This window comes from Anabrus simplex, chromosome 1, assembly GCF_040414725.1.
Source record: "Anabrus simplex isolate iqAnaSimp1 chromosome 1, ASM4041472v1, whole genome shotgun sequence".
NCBI classification, from domain to species: Eukaryota; Metazoa; Arthropoda; class Insecta; order Orthoptera; family Tettigoniidae; genus Anabrus; species Anabrus simplex.
Window position 1 is genome coordinate 1,144,655,555 of NC_090265.1, and position 26,543 is coordinate 1,144,682,097.

Consider the following 26,543-nt stretch of genomic DNA (forward strand, 5'->3'; position numbering starts at 1 on the left):
GTTTTTAATTCTTTCATCCCCTGCCCCCTTCTAAGTGGATTTTCCCAAAACAAAAGACAACATGTTTCTTTATTTTTATATTAGATACCAAAAACCAATTTTCATGTTTGTAACATCTTCAGTATTTGATATATAAGTATCCTCATAAAAAGAATTAAACTCTTTCTTTACTCCTTTTTAACCCCCCAAGTGGACTTTCCAAAAACAAAAAAATTCTGTTTCTTTGCTTTTAAAGAAGATTCCAAATACAAATGTTCATGTCTGTAACATCTTAATTTTTGAAATATAAGTATCCTCATAAAAATAATTCATACAACCCCCTGAAGTGGATTTTCCAAAAACAAAAATATGTGTTTATTTATTTTTAAGAGAGATTCCAAATATTAATTATTATGTCTGTAACATCTAAAGTGAGATATACTGTAGATATGCTCATATTAAGAATTCACCCCTTTTCACTTCCCCTTAAGGGGATTTTCCAAAAAGAAATTATGCTTGTTCCTTTACTTGTACATGAAATTCTAAATACCAATTTTTATGTCTGTAACATGTTACATTTTTGAGATATACTGTACTGTAGATTTACTCATTTTAAAACTGCACCCACTTTGTCGCTGCTCTTTATCCCCCATTAAGTGGATTTTCTAAAAACAAAAATATATTTCTTTATTTAAGGATATTGGTTCCAAATACAAATTTTCAGGTGTGTAATATCTTCAGTTTTTAAGATATATGTATCCTCATAAAAAGGATTCAACTGCCTTTTCCCTTATTTTTACTCACTTAAGTGGATTTTCAGAAAACAAAAAATTCATGTTTCTTTATTTTTAAAGGAGATTCCAAATACTAATTTTAAAGTCTTTAAACTGTTAAGTATTTGAGATATAGAGATATAGATATACTCATTTTACCCCCCACCCCCCTTTACTCCCTTAACGATGGAATATCCAAAAATCCTTCCTCAGCGAGCACTTTCACTGTAATATAAATGTATCCCCAAAATTTCATTTCTTTATGTCCAGTAGTTTTGGCTCAGCGATACTGGGTATACCAAGAGTGTTAGAAACGCTAACAGGCAGGACAAGAACAATGACCCTTGCATAGAATATATTAGCATAAAACTACATACAAATCTACGATGTAGTTCGGAATTCAAGCTGGATAATGCAAACAAATGGAGTACTTCAAGGTGATCCCCTGAGCCCCACCCTATTTAATTTGCTCACATGCGATGGTGAGGAATGACCTTTTATAATCAGTATTTCTATCAAAGAAATTGTTGCTGGTGAAGTCAGTGAGATGCGCAAACTCTGCGATCAATCCATACTAATAAAGACATTGGCTGAATAGTCCAGATGGCTACTTAAAGCCAAGTTATTCGGAAAGGTAGAGATCAGAATTGAGAAACACCAGTCCCTGAACTCCTCAAGGGAGTTATATTCCACAGGGATTTGGTTAAATCTTACGATTATACTATGATCTGGGGTGTAACCGACATGAAGAGGTTGAAGAGGTGTATGGGTGATAAGTTGCTCGATACAGGCGCTTTCATCCTTACCTTCGACTCAACATATATTATCACCCATCTGTCTATATATATATATATATATATATATATATATATATATATATATATATGTAAAATAACTGGTCCTGACTTATTCATCAACACTGATAAGCTACGCAAATCTATCTATCATCGGAATTGATGGACATCTCCATCTGACCTATCATGAAATTGCAAGAAAATGGATAATTCTACAGCTTAAATCTAAGTTGATCTTTGTTACTGTGGAAAACATTAATAACACATCATATTAACCTTAATTAATGTCATTTATTCAAGAAAGTAAGAATTAAGTGGATGAGAAAGGTAAAATGTGAGACTTAATTTTAAAATTTGATTAATATTCATTCTTCTCATATGTAATAATCATCTGGCTTGACAACTCGGTTTAATATCATTTTATATTATTCTTAATATCATCCTACTTGAATTTTATAAGGAAGTATTGGATCACCAAGGACACAGTGATGTCACATCGCAACAGTGCTCAGTGCTCAACATTTTATCCATATAGACATCATCCTACTGTGTTTATATTGAAATGACAAGATGGAATTTAATTCCATGCCACTGTAAATCAATTTTTAGTATGTTACATTGTACTTGTCATAGTTTTAACTTTCTTAAAGTGGGTCCCCATTTTCATTAGGTCTTACTGTAATACACAAATTTTAACCTAATTAGCTGAAGAAGAGAATGTGCATATTTTCAAAACATTTACTAGATATTATGTAAAAGTGAAATGCAGTGGCGGCTCGTGAAAAACATTTTAGGGGGTTTACAACAACATTTTTCTTCATATCTCAAATCAGCAAAAAAGTAGCACTGGCACAAAAATTATTTCACTAAAATTTCCTTGTATGGTTCCTTTTTCACAAATAATATGGTGGAAACCCCTGTAACTGAGAATAAATTTTATACTAGACTAATCTGTTAGTGTAGAACAAAAGTAAAATTCATAATAACTTTACTAAACTGCGAATATTGAAGGATGCGAGCACTATTCTTGGTTTTTAAATAACACGACATTCACCTGGGTGTTAGTGTAGAACAAAACTAAACCCCATGGACTACCAAGCGACCGCTCGTCAGCCTGGTGGCCTGCAGTTTATGAGGTGTTGTGTGGTCAGCACGACGAATCCTCTCAGCCATTATTCTTGGCTTTCTAGACCGGGACCGCTACCTCACCATCAGATAGCTCCTCAATTATAATCATGTAGGCTGAGTGGACCTCAATCCAGCCCTCAAATTCAGGTAAAAATCCCTGACCTGGCCGGGAATCAAACTCGGACCATCTGGGTAAGAGGCAGGCGCGCTACTCCTACACCGTGGGACCGGCTGTGTTAATGTAGAACAAAAGTAAAATTCATAATAACTTTACTGCACTGGGAACATTGAAGGATGCGAGCACTATTCTTGGCTTTTAAATACCATGAAGTTCACCTGGTTATGACGAGAAGCATAGAAATAATGTGTGCCGCATTTACCGATCGATTTAAAAAAAAAAATCATTTCCTAATTGACCCCGATAGTCTCCACATGATCTCGGTTAATCAGAGTTCTACTGTATCACATGTTAATTATTCTCATCTTGGAAATACACTAGCATAGAGAATTCAATACTCGCATTTTTGTGTGCATAAGAATTTTCGTGTTTGTTTATTTCTCCACTCAAATGATCAAGGTCTGTGCACCCAGCTGAATTCCATACACTTCTTTCTTTCTTTGTTGAACAATAAACAGGACAAACAAAAATTTGCATTCCTACATCTACATCCACAGAGCTACTTGTGTGTTTCATACATTTCTCTCTTAAACTTACGCCTATACTCGCGTTTGTCAGTTTTTGTAACTTTTTCGATAATCAAATCTGGCCTGTCCGGTCCAAGCCTTTTAATTTCTAACTTATCCTGAGGTTAATATTTCACTGGTTACCTGAACTGAATTCATTTCCTCTTGCATAAAGAATACCATGATTACAAACCATACAAACAGAGAATGAAAGCACAACACTCAAATAAATTACAGTTGAAAAGATTTTCCAATCACAAGGTAAAGCAAACTTCTTCCTACGATAACGAACACCTGTTCACAAAGATCTAGAAAATGCCTGTTCAGAATTACTAGCGAAATCTGCCGGTAAAGTGATGCAATAGTAGCTCCTGGGAGGCTGTGGCTAACCGTAATAGGGGAGGTGGTGGACCCTTGTGGTCAACTGTAATACTGCCACTGGTTTGAGGGTGGCTCCAGGCGGCAAGGCACGTACCTTACCGTGCTCCTTGCTAATGGGAATAGCAGTGCATAAACCATGACGTCATCTGCTTTGCGCATGCGTATAGTCTTCAGCACAATAGCACATTATCCAGTGTGCTCGCTGCACTGTCAGTCAAAACAAACAACTGTCGGTGTAACAGAGCTTCGATATAAGTCGAATGCTTTAGATCGATTGTCGATATAGGTCGAAAGAAAGGAAAGTTTTAAATTATCCATGAATGCGTAAAGATATATTAACCCTGCAAGTGGCAAGCGCCTGATATCAGGCGTTTTATACGTTTGCCCAGTCGCAACGCCTGATATCAGGCATTTTGACATGCTCTTTATTTTATTTCGATAATCTTTTGTTATTCATCGAAATGTGCTAATTACGAATCAATTGAAGGAGAAATGTTCGGCCATAATCATGAAATAGTTTGTATAATAACATCTTACACTAATCTAGTGTAAATCGTTGCCAAAGTAGCGTCATAATTCCGCTGTCTTGTGCTAGCTGCTACATACTCAGCGGCCGGCCACACGAATGTCTCAGCTGAGTCAGCTATATTTAGTCGCCAGTTTTCCTTCAGATATCAATCTGAAGTGTTGATATGCACTCATCTCAGCAATACTGAATCATTTCCTCACAGGAACAGTGAATAAATCTTCAAAGGGACTGTCTCAGATTGTTTTAGGTACAAAACTTGAACCTAGGCAATTAGTTTACTTTAGGCAATGTGACGTTCTACTGGTTGCTTATAAAGAGACGAAAACAAGGAAACCAGTTTGTCTCACGACGAGATGTTACACTGAGGGAAATGAGGGGTTGAAACCACTACTGATTCATAAGTACAATAACTTCATGGGAGGTGTAGATAATAAAGGTAAGTGCATTTTCCATGCCATTTGTTCCAGACCCACTAGAAGGTACTGGAAGCAGTTAGATATGACATTATTTGACACATACGTCCTGTACATAAAGAACACTGATAAGCCTTTAGCAAGATGAGACTTCATGATCACTATAGTTAGGGGATTGCTAAATGAACAGTTCCCAGTTCCAGTTGTGAGGCCAACAGGTCATGCAGGAGGCCCCTCTCATGCTCTCGAAATATTGCCACAGAATAACAATCGCCTATGTGTTGTGTGCTTGAAAGTAAAGAAGAAGTCTACATTCTGGTGTCGAGGATGTAATGGTGATATTCACCAGGGGTGTTATAAACTAGTGCACTTCTGGAGGCTTCACAATCATGGAGTAAAAAGAAAGACCCACCCAAGTGACTGAGTGAAATGTACAAGTGGTAGCATACAATTGTTGTATAATTTTTCCAGCTAAGAACAGTATTATAAACTATATACTGGTATGCACCTATTTACTATGAACTGGTGCTTCTTTTGTATATGTCATTTTTTAAAATTTACCTAAATATAAACATTTTATATATAGCAAAACTTTTGCAAAAATAAATAATATAAACAAATTCAACATATTTTTGGTCTTACACTTTGTGGATGATAAATAACAGCTTTAGTATCATCATCATCTTATTCCTTGTTCTTTTGAGGATAAAAGGGTGTGCTGTTTATGTATGTATAACAAGTCAACGATTTTTAACACAATTTATACTAAGAGTCTGCAACACCGGTAAAATATCGCTGCCATTACAGGATAAATGACCGCCACTTCGAGGGTTAAAACTAGGTGTTCACGTGCTCATGTGCTCCTGAGAGCCCACCGCCACTGGTGAAATGTAAATATATATTTTAAAAAAACTTTAACACATAGTATTGACTAGGCAGATCATCGATCTCTCTATTTACTGTAATTTTGAACAGTTAATTGTACGTTTAGCCCAATTATTTGCCTATGCTGATGATTTTGTCATTTACTTCTCACATGATAGCGTAGACACATGTCAAAATCACCTGTCAAAATTCATGAGCGAGGCGGCCTCATGGTTAGATTCTCATGGACTCCCCATCTTGAAGTGTTCTCTCAAGATCTTTACTCACCGTCGGTTATGATCGTTCACCCATTTCCTTTGACAGGTTTGAAATTCAAACCTGCACCCAACATAAATACCTTGGGTTAATCCTAGACAATAATTTAAATTGGAAACAACAACTCCACCACTTATGTCACATCACGGTATTAAAAACTATTATTCGCCGGCATTGGGCTGCAGATCCCGTTACATCTGTATCATTATATAGAGCAACGGTTCAGTCATATATGGATAATGGAGCCCACATCTTTGATACAGCTTCCATCACTACACTGGCACAACACAATACTTTGCAATTTCAAGCTCTATGTATCTGTCTGGGTGCACTAAAAACTCTCTGACAAATGCCCTCTTAGTAGAATCGGGCAAACCTCCGTTGACAATATGGTGACGAATGCTGGCTATGAAATACCTTCTCAAAAAATTAGCCCTTGTTGCTAACCCGCTTGTCCAAAAATTGCAATTACTCTACAAATATCACTTAATGCAATGTCCTAGAAACTGTCAAATTCCAGCGCTATATTATGCCTATGAATCGCTACATGTATATCTCTCTCTTTTAGTCCAACCCTTCGTAAGGGTGTAGTGGCATCACGCGACAATCCTTTTGGTGATCTTCCTCCAGGGGTCTCTGCTTTGGGCATGGTGACTTGCTTGCTGTAAGCTCATCCTGGTCAAGTTCTTGATCTGGTCCATCCATAGTAACGGTGCACGTCCTCTAGGTCTTTGGCCTTTGACTTTTACCTCTATGATAACTATTTCCATTGCCTCCTGTCTTCTGGCAATATGTCCAAAATATCTGAGTTGTTTTTGGTTGATAAGGGTCGACAGTCTTCTTCTGATGCCGAGCTGTTGCAGGATCGATTCATTAGTACGGTGTTCTGTCCATGGTATTCGCACGTATATAGAGGCTCCTTATTGAGAACCCTCACACCACCTCTTTACACATTTTCCCTAGCCATCCTATTTTTTAAGCCTTGTATCATTATCCCAACCACTACAAATAACCGCTGAGCAAAGAATGCCCAAGATTGCACAGAGCCAGCCAGAAAAAAATATGAGGTTTACCATTTCTGAGAGAAGCATTGATATATACACGGATGGATCCAAGGCCTAGCATGGGGTTGGAGCAGCTTTTTTGTGTTGTACTTCACACGTCGCTGGGCAATACTGCTTACCTAACACATTTTCTATTTACTCAGCTGAATTATTTGCCATTCAGCAAGCCCTTCTATTTATCAAAGACCATGCTTTTACAGAAGCTACCACTTATACCGATGCTCTGAGTGTCTTACAATATCTTCTTTCAACATCTCCCCAAATTGGTATCTTAATATGTTAAGCACCTCCTCTACTGTATACACTGAAACAATCAGGGGTGTATATCACATTAGTTCGGGTGCCTGGGCACACTGGTATATTTAGCAATGAGCAGACAGATTATTTCGCAACACACGCTGCTAGAGTTTCAACACCTCCCCTTCTTGTACCTATACCCCCACTACATTATTATTTTCCAATTATAAAGGATGCTGTATGTCATGCATGGCAAGAGGAATGGCACAATACTGAAAAATCAAAGGATGATTTTATTATCAATTACAACCCCACATCCCTCAGAAACCCTGGTTCATGAGAGGAACTTATTCCCGCCGACACATCACTAATATATTCTGCTTATGCTTCAATCATGCTCTCACTCCTCAGTATAAGTATAGGTTTCAAATTACCAACCTGCCTAACTGCACATGTGGTGACCAGGATGGTGGTGTCGATCATTTATTTTTTCAATGCCCCTTATACCATTCCGCTCTTCAGACATTTTTGCACCGACTCACACGCCGTAAACACCCTTTTCCAACCCGTGTTTCCTGTTTGTTACATCATCCAACTCTGATACGATTGCTGCAATCAATAAGAATCTTGATGATTCAAAACTTGCTTCACAGTTTAAATGGAACGTTTCACCACACTTCCTGTCACACTGTACATAATTTTAGTTCCCATTGAGCAACACTTTGCAGGAGTAGCACATAACATTGCTGGTATTGGGCGCCATGATGCATACAAGCAGGTACTTACAATGATCCCCAAAAGGAACTTTCACCCCACCAACACATTAATTAAAACTGAGAGGACTTTTCCTATTTGTGAAACTCACAACCTGACTTTGAACCCCGTTTATCAACATACCATTGCCTGCTGTCCATCTCACAACATTATCGAGGTCACGTTGCAGTCGCTTACAATCTTGTAACATTTATTACTCTATACAGAATAACATCATCCGCAAAAAGCCTTACCTCTGATTCCACTTGTTTACTCATATCATCTATATATATATATATATATATAATAACTCGTCCTGACTGACTGACTGACTGACTGATTCATCATCGCCGAGCCAAAACTACTGGACATAAAGAAATGAAATTCTGAGGATACATTAATATTATAATGCAGGGGCTCGCTAAGGAAGGATTTTTGGATATTCTGTTGCTAAGGGGTGATATTTTAAAATCTATATCTCAAAACTTTAAAAGTTTAGAGATCTAAAAATTGGTGTTTAGAATCTCATCTAAAAATTAAGAAACACGTATTTTTTTGTTTTCGGAAAATCGCAATAGGAGGGGTGAAAAGGGTGAAAAAGGGGTTGAATGCCTTTAATCAGGATACTTATATCTCAGAAACTGAAGACATTACAGACATGAAAATCTGTATTTGGTATCTCCTTTAAAAATAAAGAAATACATATTTTTTGTTTTTGGAAAATCCTATTAATGGGGCGTGAAAAGGGGAGTGAATTTTTAAAACGAGTGTATCTATATATCAAAACTTTAAATGTTTAGAGATGTAAAAATTGGTATGTGGAATCTCCTTTAAAAATAAAGAAACATGTATTTTTTTGTTTTCGGAAAAACCGACAGGAGGGGTGAAAAGGGTGAAAAGGGGGTTAAATACCTTTAATCAGGATACTTATATCTCAGAAACTGAAGATATTACACACCTGAAAATTTGTATTTGGGATCTCCTATAAGAATAAAGAAACGCATATTTTTTTTTTTTTGGAAAATCCAATTAATGGGGGGTGAAAAGGGGTGTTTTTTTAAAATGAGTGTATCTGTATCTCAAAACTTTAAAAGTTTATAGATGTAAAAATTGGTATTTAGAATCTCGTTTAAAAATAGAGAAACATGCTTTTTTTTTTTTTTTTTGGAAAATCCCAAAGGAAGAGTGGAAAAGGGTGAAAAAGTGGTTGAATGCCTTTAATGAGGATACTTATATTTCAGAACCTGAAGATATTACAGACCTGAAAATTGGTATTTGGGATCTACTTTAAAAATAAAAAAACAGGTATTTTTTCCATTTTTGAAAAATCCAAATAATGGGAGGTGAAAAGGTGGGTGAATTTTTAAAATGAATGTGTCTACATCTTAAAACAATAAACGTTTACAGATGTAAAAATTGGTATTTAGAATCTCCTTTAAAAATAAAGGAACACGTATTTTTTTGTTTTCTGTAAATCGCAATAGCAGGGGTGTAAATGGGTGAATAATGGGTTGAATGCATTTAATGAAGATACATATATCTCAGAAACTGAAGATATTACAGAACTGAACATTTGTACATAGGATCTCCTTTAAAAATAAAGAAATACGTATTTTTTTGTTTTTGGAAAATCCAATTAATGGCGGTTAAACAGGAGTGACTAATTGGGCTGAATTTTTTGAAAGACTATATCTACAGAATATCTGAAAAACGTAAAATGTTACAGACGTAAAAAGTGGATATTTGGAATCTCCTGTAGATGTAAAGAAACATAGGTGATTTGGTTTTGGAAACTCCACTTAAGGGGAAATAAAACGGGGTGAAATTTTAAAATGAGATTTTCTACAGTATATCTCAAAAAACTTAACATGTTACAGAAGTGAAAAATGGTATTTTTAATCTCTATTAAAAATAAAGAAACGTATATTTTTAGTTTTCGGAAATACCACTTGGGTGGAGGGGGGAGTGACTGAAAATGGCATTGAATTCTTTTAATTAGGCTACTGATATCTCAAAAATGATGTTATAGACGTGAAATATGATATTTGGAATCTGCTTTAAAAGTAAAGAAACACGTACTCTCGGAAAATCCAATGAAGTGGGGGGGGGGTGTGTGTGTGAAATAATTGAAAAATTAATTGACTTAATTGTATGAGAATACATACATCTAATAAAAACAAAAGTTGTTACAGACGTGAAAATTGGTATTTTGATCTCCTTTAAAAACAAAGAAAAACACGTTTTTTGGAGGGAAACCATCCTGGGGAACAGGAGTGAAAAGGAGTTGAATTCCTTTCATGAGGTCACATAAATAAAAAACGGCACTAATGGGGGAGGGGGGGGCGTGTGAAAGGAAGTAAAAGAAAGTTAATTATTTTTATGGGGATACTTATATCTCAAAACTGAATGTAATAGATGTGAACATTGGTGTTTGGAATATCCTTTAAACATAAAGAAACATGCCTTCTTTTATTTTTTTAGGGGGGAGGGTAAATAAACTTAATGGCAGTGGGGTGTAAAAGGAGGTGAGACCAATTGATTTTACTGTTCATAATGTACTTATAAGGAACCTCCATTGCTCAGGCGGCAGCACGCCGGCCTCTCACAGCTGGGTTCCGTGGTTCAAATCCCGGTCACTCCATGTGACATTTGTGCTGGACAAAACGGAGGCGGGACAGGTTTTTCTTCGCATACTCCGGTTTTCCCTGTCATCATTCATTTCAGCAACACTGTCCAATATTTCATTTCATTTGTCATTCATATCGATCATTGCCCCAGAGGAGTGCTTCGGCAGCCGGCACAATACCTATTGTTGCCGCTAGATGGGGCTTTATTCATTTCATTCCTGGCCCTGTCGAATGACTGGAAACAGGCTGTAGATTTTCAATGTACTTATTCTGATCATAAACCAATCATTTTTAATCTTTCCAGGGTTCGTTTTCAAGAGCCATCTTTTCCTTCGGAGAACGTTCTTAGATTAGAGTAGATTCACCTTGCATATAAATAAAAATTTAAACACGTTTGAAATAATCGATAGGAATGAGATTGACCATCAAATTGTTCACCTCTATAATAAGATCAATAATGCACGGAAGTATGTCATTCGTATCGCCAGAAATCCCGCACACTTGCCTACGCACGACAATGGTGCTGGTCACATTGTCAGCAATGACAATGGCAGCAGATGTAATTTACCGCCAAGTAGTGGTCTTGCATCTTGCTTCGGGGTCTAGAACATCTAATAATAATAATAATACACTGACTGACAGAGCAAATGCAACACCAAGAAGGAGTGGTTCGAAAGGGACGAAAGTTGGGGAAAAAAAACAGAGACGGCACGGACGAATAATTGATGTTTATTTCAAACCGATATGCAGGTTACACAATGCGCACGGCATCGACTCAGTAGGATGTAGGACCACCGCGAGCGGCGATGCACGCAGAAACACGTCGAGGTACAGAGTCAATAAGAGTGCGGATGGTGTCCTGAGGGATGGTTCTCCATTCTCTGTCAACCATTTGCCACAGTTGGTCGTCCGTACGAGGCTGGGGCAGAGTTTGCAAACGGCGTCCAATGAGATCCCACACGTGTTCGATTGGTGAGAGATCCGGAGAGTACGCTGGCCGCGGAGGCATCTGTACACCTCGTAGAGCCTGTTGGGAGATGCGAGCAGTGTGTGGGCGGGCATTATCCTGCTGAAACAGAGCATTGGGCAGCCCCTGAAGGTACGGGAGTGCCACCGGCCGCAGCACATGCTGCACGTAGCGGTGGGCATTTAACGTGCCTTGAATACGCACTAGAGGTGACGTGGAATCATACGCAATAGCGCCCCAAACCATGATGCCGCGTTGTGTAGCGGTAGGGCGCTCCACAGTTACTGCCGGATTTGACCTTTCTCCACGCCGACGCCACACTCGTCTGCGGTGACTATCACTGACAGAACAGAAGCGTGACTCATCGGAGAACACGACGTTCCGCCATTCCCTCATCCAAGTCGCTCTAGCCCGGCACCATGCCAGGCGTGCACGTCTATGCTGTGGAGTCAATGGTAGTCTTCTGAGCGGACGCCGGGAGTGCAGGCCTCCTTCAACCAATCGACAGGAAATTGTTCTGGTCGATATTGGAACAGCCAGGGTGTCTTGCACATGCTGAAGAATGGCGGTTGACGTGGCGTGCGGGGCTGCCACCACTTGGCGGCGGATGCGCCGATTCTCGCGTGCTGACGTCACTCGGGCTGCGCCTGGACCCCTCGCACGTGCCACATGTCCCTGCGCCAACCATCTTCGACACAGGTGCTGCACCGTGGACACATCCCTATGGGTATCAGCTGCGATTTGACGAAGCGACCAACCTGCCCTTCTCAGCCCGATCACCATACCCCTCGTAAAGTCGTCTGTCTGCTGGAAATGCCTCCGCTGACGGCGGCCTGGCATTCTTAGCTATACACGTGTCCTGTGGCACACGACAACACGTTCTACAATGACTGTCGGCTGAGAAATCACGGTACGAAGTGGGCCATTCGCCAACGCCGTGTCCCATTTATCATTCGCTACGTGCGCAGCACAGCGGCGCATTTCACATCATGAGCATATCTCAGTGACGTCAGTCTACCCTGCAATTGGCATAAAGTTCTGACCACTCCTTCTTGGTGTTGCATTTGCTCTGTCAGTCAGTGTATTATTATTAATAATAATAATAATAATAATAATAATAATAATAATAATAATAATAATAATAATAATAATAATAATAATAATAATATTCTGGACCGTCATCAAATTTGCGGACAGCGCTGGAAACTGGTCCTGGATGGGTAATGACTAAGAATGCAGTCCAGCCGCGGGTTCAGTACCGCCAAGGCACCCACGACGACACCACGCCGGATCTCCTGAAGGATTTGATCCATATTAAAAATGCTTAGAGGAAAAGTTGCCAAAGATTTAGGGACCCAACTGACCGGATATAATATCTGGACCTAGCCCGGGAAGTACAAAATAGATTGCTGGAAATAAAGAATGAAAAATGGGAGGAAACTTGCCGTAATCTATTAGAAAACGAGTCAGATCACGAATTTCGGCAGATTATATATCTAAAACAACAAGCATTCAATTATTAATTTCAGTATAATACCGTAGCGAAGCACGGGTATCTTGCTAGTCTATATATATATATAAAAGATCTTCTATTGACTGACTGACTGACTGACTGATTCATCATCGCCAAGCCAAAACTACTGGATATAAAGAAATGAAATTTTGGGGATATATTCACATTAAGATGGTGCTCACCAAGAGAGGATTTTTGGATATTTCGTCGCTAAGGGTGTGAAAAGGCGGGGGGGGGGGGGGGGGGTTGAAATATTAAAAGGAGTGTATCTATATCTCAAAACTTTAAAAGTTTACAGATGTGAAAATTGGAATTTAGAATCTTCTTTAAAAATAAGGAAACAAGTATTTTTTGTTTTCAGAAATTTCAAATAAGAGGGGTGAAAAGGGTAAAAAATGGGTTGAATGCCTTTAAAGAGAATACTTATATCTCAGAAACTGAAGATATTACAGACCTGAAAATTGGTACTTTTGATCGCTTTAAAAATAAAGAAATACATATTTTTTTGTTTTTGGAAAATCCAATTAATGGGAGATTGAAAAGGGGGGTGAACTTTTAAAATGAGTGCATCTATATCTCAAAACTTAAAGTTTACAGATGTAAAAATTGGTATTTAGAATCTTCATTAAAAATAAAGAAACACATATTTTTTGTTTTCGGAAAATCTCAATAGGAGGGGTGAAAAGGGGTGAAAAATGGGTTGAATGCCTTTAAAGAGAATACTTATATCTCAGAAACTGAAGATATTACAGACCTGAAAATTGGTATTTGAGATCTCCTTTAAAAATAAAAAAACAAGTATTATTTTTGTTTTTGGAAAATCCAATTAATGGGGGTGAAAAAGGGGGGAAATTTTTAAAATGAGTGTATCTATATCTCAAAACTTTTAAAGTTTATAGATGTAAAAATTGGTGTTTAGAATCTCCTTTAAAAATAAAGAAACACTTAATTTTGTTTTTGGTAAATCCCAATAGGAAGGGTGGAAAAGGGTGAAAAAGATGTCGAATGCCTTTAATGAGGCTACTTATATTTCAGAACCTGAAGATATTACAGACCTGAAAATTGGTATTTGGCATCTACTTTAAAAATAAACAGGTATTTTTTTCATTTTTTGAAAATCCAAATAATGGGGGTGAAAAGGGGGGTGAATTTCAAAAACGAGTGTGTCTACATCTTAAAACTTTAACACTTTACAGATGTAAAAATTGGTATTTAGAATCTCCCCTAAAAAGAAAGGTAAACGTATTTTTTTGTTTTCTGTAAATCCCAACAGGAGGGGTGTAAAAGGGTGAATAATGGGTTGAATGCCTTTAATGAGGATACATGTATCTCAGAAACTGAAGATATTAAACTGAAAATTTGTATATGGGATCTCCTTTAAAAATAAAGAAACACGTATTTTTTTGTTTTTGGAAAATCCAATTAATGGCGGTTAAACAGGAGTAACAAATTGGGGTGAATTTTTTGAAAGAATAAATCTACAAGAATATCTGAGAAACGTAAAATGTTTCAGACGTAAAAAGTGGATATTTAGAATCTCCTGTAAATGTAAAAAAACATAGGTGATTTGTTTTTGGAAACTCCACTTAAGGGAACTAAAACGGGGTGAAATTTTAAAATGAGAATTTCTACAGTATATCTCAAAAAACTTAACATGTTACAGAAGTGAAAAATGGTATTTTTTTAATCTCTATTAAAATAAAGAAATGTGTATTTTTAGTTTTCGGAAATACCACTTGGGTGGAGGGGGGGATAAAAGTGACTGAAAATGGTGTTGAATTCTTTTAATTAGGCTACTGATATTTAAAAAATTAAGATGTTACAGACGTGAAATTTGATATTTGGAATCTGCTTTAAAAGTAAAGAAACACGTATTCACAGAAAATCATTGAAGGGGAGGGGGGCGTGAAAGAATTGAAAAATTAATTGACTTAATTGTATGAGAATACATACATCTAATAAAAACTAAAGTTGTTACAGTTGTGAAAATTGGTATTTTGATCTCCTTTAAAAACAAAGAAAAGCGTGTTTTGGGGGGGAAACCATCTTGGGGGGCGGGAGTGAAAAGGAGTTGAATTCCTTTCATGAGGACACATAAATAAAAAACTGAAGAAGTTAGAGTCATGATAATTGATATTTAGAAGATCCTTTACTATTAAAGAAACAAGTATTTTTTGCTGGAAAATTCACTTGGTGGGGGGGAGGGGAGTGTGAAAGGAAGTGAAAAAAAGTGAATTATTTTATGGGGATACTTACATCTCAAAACTGAAGGTAATAGACGTGAACATTGGTCTTTGGAATCTCCTTCTTTGAGCATAAAGAAACATGCCTTTTTTTAAATTTTGTTTTTTTGGGGCGATTAAATAAACTTAATGGCGGTGGGGTGTAAAAGGAGATGAGACTAGTTGATTTTACTGTTCATAATGTACTTATAAGGAGCCTCCGTTGCTCAGGCGGCAGCACGCCAGCCTCACACAGCTGGGTTCCGTGGTTCAAATCCCGGTCACTCCATGCGACATTCGTGCTGGAAAAAATGGAGGCGGGACAGTTTTTTCTCCGGATGCTCCGGTTTTCCCTGTCATCATTCATTCCAGCAACACTGTCCAATATTTAATTTCATTTGTCATTCATCGATCATTGCCCCAGAGGAGTGTTTCGGCAGCAGCACAATTCCTATTGTCGCCGCTAGATGGGGCTTTATTCATTCCATTCCTGACCCTATCGAATGACTGAAAACAGGCTGTAGATTTTCGATGTACTTATTCTGATCAGAAACCAATCATTTTTAATCTTTCCAGGGTTCATTTTCAAGAGGCATCTTTTCCTTCAGAGAATTTTGTTAGATTACAGTAGATTCTCCTGGCATATAAATAAAAATTTAAACACATTTGAAATAAACGATAGGAATGAGAGTGACCGTCAAATTGTTCACCTCTATAATAAGGTCAATAATGCATGGAAGTATGTCATTCGTATCGCCAGAAATCCCACACACTTGCCTACGCGTGACAATGGTACTGGTCACATTGTCAACAATGACAATGGCAGCAGATGTAATTTACCACCAAGTAGCGGTCTTGCATCTTGCTGTGGGGTACAGATCATCTGATAATAATAATAATAATAATAATAATAATAATAATAATAATAATAATAATAATAATAATAATAATGTTCTGGACCGTTGTCACATGTGCGGACCGCGCTGGAAACTGGTCCTGGACGGGTAATGACTACTATTGCACTCCGGCCGCGGGTTCAGTACCGCCAAGGCACCCAAGATCTTCTCAAGGATTTGATCTATATTAAAAATGCTTATAGGAAAAGATTTAGGGAGCCAACTGACGGATGGAGTACCTGGACCTAGCCTGAGAAACACGAAATCGATTGCTGGAAATAAAAATGGGAGGAACTTTGCCGTAATCTCTCAGAAAACGAGTCAGATCGTGAATTTCGGCGGATTATATATAAAACGTTAAGCATTCAATTATAAATGTCAGTATAATACCGTAGCGAAGCATGGGTATCTTGCTAGTTTATATATATAAGAAAACATAAAGGTCCAGTAATACTGCCTTGAGGAATTCCCCTGTTAATTATTACAGGGTCAGATAAAGCTTCGCCTACTCTAATTCTCTGAGATCTGTTTTCTAGAAATATAGCAACCCATTCAGTCACTCTTTTTTCTAGTCCAAACCTCATACTGAGCCGCTATCTTGGGTCTCTCTTCCATACTTAACTTATGCCTCATAATTCACCTGCAACAAAGAAATGCCAAATCAAACAAAACTTTTTGGGCCTGTGTGTTTAATGACTTGGTTTCAATAATGAATTAAAATTTGAAACTAGGGAGTGACTTATCAAACATCCTGTATTTTTACTTGCACAAGCACACTCTGTTGGTCTATGCCTCGACACCAGATTATTGACAGTCTGAAATGGTCGCTATCACCAAGTTATACAATAAATATATCAGCACAGGACTAGACAAAATTAGTGGTTTGAACACCATACAACCATGAGACAGTGAAGACCAAGTATATGTACTAGATCAGTACACTAGAACAAGAGTTATATAAGTACAAGTAAGTAATCTATAACACCACTCAGTTCGGAAATAAGAAAGTTCCCTTGTCCTACTCCTACCATGAACGAGAGATCTCATGCACATAGGTACCAACGTGGCCTTCTCACGACCACACTATGAACCATCACTTTTGGGTCCATAGCTAGCTACGGGGCCAATGTAATGGCTTTGAGAATCCAAGGCTTGGATTCTCCTTATAACTTGCCAAAATTTTTTCTGGGGTGTATTTCCAAATCTTTCTTTGCTCAATGTTGGAGGCAGACCTTCACATGCCCTGATGAAGGTCAGTGTAATTTGGCAGAAAGCTTGGCTTTGTTGAATATAAGTGACTTTAATCCAGTTAGCATATTTATTTCTTTATTTTAATACAATGAGCCATGAAAACATGTTCATTACTAAGATATAGTTGCTGGGAAAGTAGACAAAATGAGGAAGCTCAGTGATGGATCCATCCTCATTAAGACAATGTTGGCCAGACAGAGTAAACAACTGCTGGTGGCTACAATGTTCGGTAATGTGCCTGTTAAGATCAAGAAGCACAGATTTCTGAACTCCTTGAAGGAGTTATCTTCCATAGCGATTTGATTCAGGCTTCTGATGATATGATCAGAAACCTGTGCTTGTCAAGGCATTACCAACATGCGGAGGTTAGAGGGGCGTGTTGGTGATAAGCTGCTCATTACGGGCATTTCACCTTTACCTTCGATGCCCAGTCACTCTCCAACAGAATAAAAGTAGAAGTAGCGATGTACCATTTATGGACCATATATACAAGCTCCAGTAAGATGTAATAACTGCCAGGAATTTGGCCTCGCCTCATTGCATTGACAAGGTTCGACAACCTATATGATATGTGGAAAATGCAGGTGTGCTGCTGGTGTCAAGTGTACACCACCACTTGTGTGCATCAACTGTCCAGGTGTGCATCTTCCAATAACTAAGGTACGTCCCACATTTAGGGAGAAGAAGAAGATCCAGGAGATCAAACTTCTGGATAAGCTTCCTTATTCAGACACCCAGCTGCTCCAACTTCACTGTTGCCTTCGCTGAATAGTTATAATACTCGAGGGGTTTTTATTGGGTCTGCCCTGTCAATACTTAAAATATATGATGACAAATAATGTTGTTTACATTAAATTTACATGTTTTAAGAAAGGACCATTCTCTTCATCAGGTATCACAAAAAAATATTAAAAGCATACATACATATCTAGACCCTCAAAATAATTACAACACATAATAAAATATATCTAAAAAGTTATTCAAATTACTGTTCTAATGTAATGCTTGTAATTCTTCCATATTTATGATGTGAAAACACTACACTATGGAATAAAAATATAAAAAAGTTGTACCAGGCGAGTTGGCCGTCCGCGTAGAGGCGTGCGGCTGTGAGCTCGCATCCGGGAGATAGTGGGTTTGAATCCCACTGTCGGCAGCCCTGAAGATTGGTTTTCCTTTCACACCAGGCAAATGCTGGGGTTGTACCTTAATTAAGGCCACGGCCGCTTCCTTCCAACTCCTATGCCTTTCCTGTCCCATCATCGTCATAAGACCTATCTGTGTCGGTGCGACGTAAAGCCCCTAGCAAAAAAATGTTGTGATGTATGAAGCACCACAGAGATCGATGATAATGGTGCTTGTTGTTTAAAGGGGCCTAACATCTAGGTCATCGACTCCTCCCCAGAGATCTTCTGTAAAGTTCTAATAACTGTTTGGAATAATGTTGTCATATATGCTTATATCCTTGAGTTAAAATAAAATCATCTAGGCCTGCTAATTTTAAAAAATAATTTCATTTTCACACAATTCAATTCAGTGCTGCATTTAAATTATCTAGTCCCATGAAGTTCAATGTCATTCAAGGTGACCATATTGACTAGATTTGAAAATAATGATAAAGTGACTTGTTTTTCGTTGTTTGTAAAACAGTGCAGATCCAATAACATTTCGATCCGATCTTAGTATTAAGCCTCCTCTGAAATGTGAAGTCGTTCTTAATTTGTGTTTGAATGTGGCAGTGTGTTATGGGTTGCTTTCCAGTCATACCGGCACTGAATGAAGGCACTTGCGGGGCAAGTCAAGGCTGTTTGACAAATGTCAAAAGAATGTATGGTGTGGTGGGATTGTAACTTGAGTTTTCTTGGAAGCTTTGCAGAATTCTAATGAATTTTTGATGGATGTTCTATTAGAAAAACGATAATGACCTGTTAAGAATTTCTAAATGAATTGGAAAGTTCTCTAAGTGGGGCTATTTCTGAAATTGATAATTAGTCTAACTGGGACTCTGTCTTTGTGGATTTTTGGTAAAGCTCTTGCTGTGGTTTGAGTCCCGTTTGTAAAAAAAAAAAAAATTACCATCAGAATTTTGGCTGGTAGGGTAGGGAAGGTGGTGGTATACAATTTCTAATCACTAGATTGTGTGCCGAAAGCCTGGATTAAATTCCAAACCTCTCTGCAGTGCTCATGTGGAGTGAAGGCATATGACGCTGTTGATGGTGGTTCGTCTGTGCCTTCAGCAGACACTTGGTGCTATTTGACAGGAATAGGTTATGTGATAGTGCCGGTTTCACCCTCTCTCTTCCTACTATCATATATCACGCCATTCATTTCATCTCATCTCGCTAACTCCTCTGATGAGGTTGACATTAGACATAAATGTGTCCTCTTATTCAATACATATGTATCTCCATCATTACATGGAGTAACAATAGCCATACATGTTTCAACTCCTTTGAGCCATCTTCACTAAAAAAGGTTAAAGTTATTTACTTAATTGATGCTACGAAAATGTGTTAAAACATAATGAAGAAAAGAATTAAAACAAATGAGACATGACAGAAATTAAAACAATTCAATATATACAACATCTCCATCATTAGAAGGAGTAATAATCAACTCAGTATGAGACATCTTCAGTGAAAACAGCTTGAAGTTTTTTTTACATAATTGATGCTAAAATATATGTTAAAACATAATGAAGAAAAGAATGAAAACAAATGAGACATGATGGAATTAAAACAGTAATTATGGTGAGGTTGTGGACCTCTTTGTCTAAAACTTGCAGTGTGTTACAATTAAAAAACGAGGATGAAATCACTGTGCTAAAATTTAAAATGACAGTCTGTCTTCGTTGAGTCACCATCCAAATAGTTAAGAGGGCAGCAAAAACTAGAGAAACTAGAGAAAAGTATAAGAGGGAAACAAGTGCCAAGTAAAATGTATGTGATACATAGTCGAAACCACCAATGAAGTTCACATTTTTAAATAGTTGCACTCTCAAAAGGCCTGATCTTCTCAAAATTTAGCAGTCCCGTTCTTGATGATCGTATCCAATGTTGGCTCACCTGTGTTTGCCTTATTTTTAAATGGTCAGGAGGGCAGCGAAAAATTGAGAAACTATGTTTGAGAAGATAACACATCCCAGGTAAAATATGTGTAATACATAGTGGAAACCACCAATGAAGTTCAAATCTGTAATGGAAAAATTAGGTTGTATGAGAAACTTGGGCTAATAAGTAAAAAATAAGTGTGAAGAAAACTTTAAACTTACTTATTAAATAGTTGTCCTCTCAAATGTCCTGACCTTCTCAAATTTAATGGTCCAGTTTTTCCTGATCATGTCTATTGTTGGCTCAGCTGTGTTTGCGAAGATAGGAAGAGTGGAGAGGGAAGGGGAGGTGGGTGCAGGACTGGCGGGAAAAGAGGGAGAGAAAGGAGTGGTGTTGAGTTGGAGAGATGGAGGTGGGGTTTGATTTTATTATAGAACTTCTGAAAAATATATGGAATGAATGTTTCAAGTAGAATGTTCTTGATTTTTCCATTGATTTAATTCAAGTTATGAGAGAGGGGTTCATAAACTAATCTATATCGATGTGGATGTTCTTGAGAATGTTGAGCAAGGTGCCTTTTTGCACATAATGCAAGATTTTAAGATCTTTATCTATTGTTGTGTATTTGTGACTGGATTCTTTATGATGCTCACTCATAGCTGAAAAACGATTATTTGAGAGTGTTGCGATTTTCGGCGTATCTTTTGACAAAATTGCGGCCTGTTTGACCGACATAGCTGGAATTACAGGGTTGGCATTCTAATTTGTAAACTCTAGAGTTCAATTATCTATTATTATTGTTATTGTTGACAGTGTGTGGATAGAAAATAAGTCTGGAGTTGGTGAAGGAGGTTCTAAACACTATTTTAATGTTGGGTTTTTTAAAGATATTAGAAATTTGGTAAATGTTACTACTACTGAATGTGAAAGTGGAAAAATTCTCTTTAGGAGTGGAATCTTTTTCTAGGGTAGTCTTGGGTCTGCTCTTATATCTATTGATGATTCTGTTGATGAAGGTTCTACTGAAACCGTTGTATTCTGCAATATTGTAACTTAAATAGTACTAATTTCTTAAGAGAGGAGTTGGAGAGTTTGAGGAAGATAATTAGGATTCTCTCAGAGGACAGGAAGGAAATTAGGTCTCCCTCAAATAATGTACAGGATACAGTAGGTGTAAAGGAGGGATGGGAAGGAAATGGGGGAATTGTAGAAGACAGGTGGTCTAATGTTTTAAGGGGAAGGAGATTGCAGGCTAAGGGCTCTGTTCAGGATCAGAATTCAGGACAGGTGTCTGTTAGAAATCGGTACGAGTCACTGCAGGTAGAACAACCGAGGGAAGATGAGGAACAGGGAACTGTTGCTGAGATGTGTGGAAGTAGGAGGAAGGGAAAAGGTAGGAAAGGGAAATGTAGAGTAGAGGATAGGAAAAGACAGGTGGAACAGGGTCATGGAAAGGAGAAAAGGGAGGAGGAAGTAGCTTCTGCAGCTATCAGGAAAGATAGGGCTGACCACGAGGGGAGGGGATCAAATGAGGTGGGTAGGGTTGAGGCTCTGGTCATGGGGGATTCCATCGTTAGACATATGGGTAAAGTGTATGGAGGAAAGGGAACCAGGGTAGAGTGTTATCCAGGAATAAGGTTGAGGCAGATGTTGAGGAAAGTAGAAGAGAAGGAAGAGGGAAAGGAGAAGGTGGTAGTGTTTCACGTTGGTACTAACAATGTAAGGCAAGCAGGTATAAGTACCAACATAGTTGGGGATGTGTGGGATCTGGTAAATGCAGCACGGATGAAGTTTAAGGAAGCAGAGATTGTTATCAGTGGAATAATCTGTAGGAGGGATACTGACTGGAAGGTGATTGGGGATTTAAATGAGACTATGGATTGGGTATGTGGGAAACTGGGAGTGAGATTTCTAGATCCTAATGGGTGGGTAGGAGACAGGGATCTGCACCCAGATGGCCTTCACTTAAACCGCACTGGTACATATAAGTTCGGAAACTTGTTTAGAAGGGTTATAGGCAGGTACATTCAGGGAAACGGGGTGGCCTAGGGAGCAGTGTTAAGCAAACAGGGAATTGAAAATCAAGTAGGGATGATATAAAAATGTTAGTGCTCAACTGTAGAAGCATTGAAAACAAAGGAATCGAATTAAGTAATTTAATATACATATATATATATATACTTACCAGATATTGTAATAGGAGTTGAATCATGGCTGAGAAATGATATAATGGATGCAGAGATATTCTCACAGAACTGGAGTGTGTATCGTAGAGATAGGATAGGAATGATAGGAGGGGGAGTATTCATTCTGGTGAAAGAAGAAGTTATAAGCTACGAAAAAGTTAAGGATGAAAACATGAAATTCTGGGTGCAAGGCTCTTCTCTACAGATAATAGGCAACTTGATGTCTTTGGAGTGTACAGACCGGGAAAGGATAGCGCTGATGCTGATTCAGAATTATTTGATAAGATAATCAGCTATGTTGGAAATGATATGGAAAGGAATGTGATAGTAGCAGGTGATCTCAATTTATGAAATGTCAATTGGGAAGGTAATGCGAACGACAGGAAGAATGACCAACAAATGGCAAATAAGTTAATATGGGAAGGGCACCTGATTCAGAAAGTGATGGAACCAACTAGAGGGAAGAATATTTTGGATGTGGTGCTGATAAAACCAGATGAGCTCTATAGAGAAACCGAAGTAATAGATGGTATTAGTGATCACGAAGCTGTTTTTGTCGTCGTTAAAAATAAATGTGAAAGAAAGGAAGGTATTAAAATTAGGACTATTAGGCAGTACCATATGGCTGATAAAACAGGCATGAGGGAGTTTTTAAAAAGTAACTATGATCGGTGAAAAACGGTAAATAAAAATGTAAACAGACTCTGGGATGGGTTTAAAGAAATTGTTGAGGAATGTGAAAATAGGTTTGTTCCTTTAAAGGTGGTAAGGAATGCTAAGGATCCACTATATTATAACAGAGAAGTAAAGAGACTAAGAAGGAAGTGCAGACTGGAAAGAAATAGAGTTAGAAATGGTTATGGAAGTAAGGAGAAATTGAAGGAACTTACTACAAAATTGAATATAGCCAAAAAGTCAGCTAAGGATAACATGATGGCAAGCATAATTGGTGGTCATACAAATTTTAGTGAAAAATGGAAGAGTATGTATAGGTACTTTAAGGCAGAAACAGGTTCGAAGAAGGACATTCCAGGAATAATTAATGAACAAGGGGAGTGTGTATGCGAGGTTCTTCAAAAGTCAGAAGTATTCAGTCAATAGTATGTAAAGATTGTTGGTTACAAGGATAATGTCCAGATAGAGGAAGTGACTAATGTTAAAGAAGTATTAAAATTTACCTATGATGACAATGATATTTACAGTAAGATACAAAAGTTGAAAACTAGGAAAGCAGCTGGAATTGATAAGATTTCTGGGGATATACTAAAGGCAATGGGTTGGGATATAGTACCATATCTGAAATACTTATTTGATTATTGTTTGGTTGAAAGAGCTATACCAAATGAATGGAGAGTTGCTATAGTAGCCCCTGTGTATAAAGGAAAAGGTGATAGACATAAAGCTGAAAATTACAGGCCAGTCAGTTTGAATGCATTGTATGTAAGCTATGGGAAAGCATTCTTTCTGATTATATAAGACATGTTTGCAAAATTAATAACTGGTTTGACAGAAGGCAGTTTGGGTTTAGGAAAGGTTATACAACCGAAGCTCAGCTTGTAAGATTTCAGCAAGATATAGCAGATATCCTGGATTCGGGAGGCCAAATGGACTGTATTGCGATTGACCTATCTAAGGCATTTGATAGGGTGGATTATGGAAGACTACTGGCAAAAATTAGTGCAATTGGACTAGAAAAAAGAGTGACTGAATGGGTGGCTATATTTCTAGAAAATAGAACTCAGAGAATTAGAGTACGCGAAGCTTTATCTGACCCTGTAATAAAAGAGGGGAATTCCTCAAGGCAGTATTATTGGACCTTTATGTTTTCTTATATATATCAATGATATGTGTAAAGAAGTGGAATCAGAGATAAGGCTGTTTGCAGATGATGTTATTCTGTACAGAGTAATAAATAAGACACAAGATTGTGAGCGGCTGCAGGGTGACCTTGATAATGTTGTGAGATGGACGGTGGACAATGGTATGATGATAAACAGGGTTAAGTCAGGTTGTGAGTTTCACAAATAGGACACGTCCTCTCAGTTTTAATTACTGCGTTGATGGGGTGAAAGTTCCCTTTGGGGATCATTGTAAGTACCTAGGTGTTAATATAAGAAAAGACCTTCATTGGGGTAATCACATAAATATGGTTGTTAATAAAGGGTACAGATCTCTGCACATGGTTATGAGGGTATTTAGGGGTTGTAGTAAGGATATAAAGGAGAGGGCATGTAAGTCTCTGGTAAGATCCCAACTAGAGTATGGTTCCAGTGTATGGGACCCTCACCAGGATTACTTGATTCAAGACCTGGAAAAAATCCAAAGAAAAGCTGCTCGATTTGTTCTGGGGGATGTCCGACAAAAGAGTAGCGTTACAAAAATGTTGCAAAGTTTGGGCTGGGAAAATTTGGGAGAAAGGAGACGAGCTGCTCGATTAAATGGTATGTTCCGAGCTGTCAGGGGAGAGATGGCGTGGGAGGACATCAGTAGACGAATAGGTTTGAGTGGTGTCTTTAAAAGTAGGAAAAATCACAATATGAAGATAAAGTTAGAATTCCAGAGGACAAATTGGGGCAATATTCATTTATAGGAAAGGGAGTTAGGGTTTGGAATAACTTACCAAGGGAAATGTTCAATAATTTTCCAATTTTTTTGCGATCATTTAAGAAAAGGCTAGGAAAACAACAGATAGGGAATCTGCCACCTGGGTGACTGCCCTAAATGCAGATCAGTAGTGATTGATTGATTTATTAGGACGATGTTGAACAGAACAGGAGAGAGTCCATGGCCTTATCTCATGCCTGTTTGAATGTCAAAGGGTTCTGAGATTTCTCCCATAATTTTCACTTTAGATTTTGTGCCAGTCAGTGTTTGTTTTATGAGTTCCCGAGTTTTGGGGTTTAGTCCCTTCTCTACTAGAATTTGGAACAGTGAGGGCCTGTCAATCGAATCGCAAGCCTTTTGGAAATCTACAAATGTGCATACAAGGGGTTTTTGTCTGAGTTTGAGTTTGGTTTTGAGGTTAAAAATTTGTTCAAAGCATGACCTATTTGATCTTTATCCTGCTTAATATTCAGCTAATTTGGGTTCTGATTGCTTTTTTGTTCTACGCAAGAGACATACTGATAAAATTTTGTAGGTGACAGTTCCCTCTCTAATTATTTACATCTGATTTATCACCTTTTATATGTGGTTGATGGATTAGAGCAATCTTCCAATCATTCGGGAGCTTTCCAGTTTGCCAAATGTTTTGAATTATTTGTATGATTTCTTTAAGTGAATTTGGACTGAAACTTTTCAAAAGTTCAGCTACAATTCTCTCCTCCCCTTATGCTTTGTTGTTTTTTAAGTTTCTTGATGTGTGAATAAATTTCTTCTTGTGTTGGTGGTGACATATTTTCTAGTGTGATTGCTGGCTGTATTTTTTGGGAATCTTTCTGTAGGTTCTGGACAATAATAATAATAATAATAATAATAATAATAATAATAATAATAATAATAATAATAATAATAATAATAATAATAATAATAATAATAATAATAATAATAATAATAATAATAATAATAGGCCTAATAATAATAATAATAATAATAATAATAATAATAATAATAATAATCATAATAATTATTATAAATTATTATTATTATCATAATAATTATAATAATTAATATAATAATATAATTAATATAATAATTAATAATTATTATAAATTATTATTATTATTATTATTATTATTATTATTATTATTATTATTATTATTATTATTATTATTATTATTATTATTATTATTATTATTATTATTATTATTATTATTATTATTATTATTATTTACAAGTGTTTATGACATATTCCAGCAAATGTGCTTAGGGGTACACCCTTCTTACACTGTTTACAAATGTATCTGGTCTTTTTCCATTTACCACCTTGACTAGTACTAATATTTCTGCATACAGAA

The 26,543-nt window shown here is 37.3% G+C and overlaps 1 protein-coding gene across 1 annotated transcript in view; it reads left to right on the forward strand.

The window, feature by feature from the left end:
* Window positions 1–26,543, forward strand: part of DNaseII (deoxyribonuclease II) — a 342,513-nt gene that overhangs the window by 239,405 nt on the left and 76,565 nt on the right. The window lies entirely within an intron of this gene.